Genomic DNA, 1782 nt, shown 5'->3' with positions numbered 1-1782 from the left:
GTAGAAAGGGCAAGTATAAAAAAATTATTAAATACAATTTACATTGAGCACTTCCGTTTGTCCGTTTCCTGTCCCGAGACTAAAAACCTTATTTTGACGAGATCTCAAAAACGGTGACGACTTGAACAATCAAACATTGTGGGTTGGTTGACCTATGTATGTACATGTGTTAACACAATTTTATTTTGTTCGGCGTAACTTCCGGTCGTCACCGGAAGCATTTCAAATTTATTTTTTTCCTTAATTTATATATTTCACATGGAATGAATATATCAGTTTACAATCTTAGATATTACATCTATACAATATTGAATTAGCAAATAAATTGTATTTCCCGTGAGATATCTCAAATATCTCTATGTAGCTTTCCTTTTTACAAATTTGATGCCCGTGAGATTTTTGTCACTTTAAGTGATTAGGACACGAAACTTTCATGAATGATAGACATTTGATTGAAGATGTCTTTAACGGGTTTTATTTTGTCAACTGTCACTTCCGGTTCTCACCGGAAGGGTTCAAACAAATCATGTTTCAACAAGTTTAACTAACTTTCTTGGGTGTTTCATCTAGTCTAATAAACAGTGATGTACGCTAAACAAATGTACGAGAAATACCAGGTTTTGCTTTTATTGATCACTTCAGTTCATCCGTTTCCGGTCTTGAGACAGAAAACATTGTTTCGAAGATATTTTAGATTTGGCAGAGACATACACAACCAAACTTTGAGGAAAGATTGACTTATGATTGTACAAATGGTTAACATGATTTGTTTAGTTCGGCGTTACTTCCAGTCGTCACAGAATATACTTCAAAAATTGATTTTTCATTCTCGTTGTTTTACATGGAAGAAACGTCTGGAAATATCATTCACAATAATTATCATATCCACTATTTTTTCGAGAAGAAATGTCTTACAGTTAATTTGAAACCTGTATATCAAAACGCTTTGTGGGATGATAGATCTATGTATATTCATGTGTTAACACTATTTTGTTTGATCCGGCGTAACTTCCGGTCGTCACAGGAAGTACACCCAATTTCAATTTAAAAAAAAATATTTTGGTTACTTAAGATGGAAGTAACATTTAAGCTGTAGAAATACAAACGGTCTTCTACACATGGTAAAAAAACAAAAAAAGTCCTACTTCCGGTGGGACATCTCAAATATCTCAGGTAGCCTTCTTTTATGAAAACAAAGTACCCGCAAGATCTCAGAAACTTTGAGAGATCAAGACACCAAACTTATATTGATGATGGACATTTGATTGGACATATGTTTAACGGGTTTCATTTGGTCTTATGTCACTTCCGGTTATCAATTGATGCATTCAAGCAGACTTTTTTTTAACTTAGATTTTTTAAAACATTTTACTTAGTGTAATGAACAGTAATGTACCGTAGGTAAATGTACTAAACATATCTACTTTTAATTTCATTAGTCCGTTTCCGGTCCTGAGACAAAATCCTTTCCTCAACGAGATACTATAACTAACAAAAACATGAACATACAAACTTTGAGGAGTGACAAAACAATGTATGAAGATATGTTTACTATTTTCTGAATGATCCGGCGTAACTTCCGGTCGTCACAGAAAGTACTTAAAAATTGACACCTAGTCTTTTATTTTGTTTAACTTAGAAATAATGTCTTTGGAATTCCTTTACGAACAAGAGTTACTTTTAATTTCATTTAACACTACCGGTTCCTCACACTCACCTGACTGATATATCTCAACTTTGCTTCCAGGGCAAAAAGAAAACAAAAACAATTCATTAATAAAA

Source organism: Magallana gigas, chromosome 6 (genome assembly GCF_963853765.1).
Source record: "Magallana gigas chromosome 6, xbMagGiga1.1, whole genome shotgun sequence".
Classification (NCBI taxonomy): Eukaryota; Metazoa; Mollusca; class Bivalvia; order Ostreida; family Ostreidae; genus Magallana; species Magallana gigas.
The sequence above is the reverse complement of the archived record's forward strand: the minus strand, read 5'-3'. Positions refer to the sequence as shown.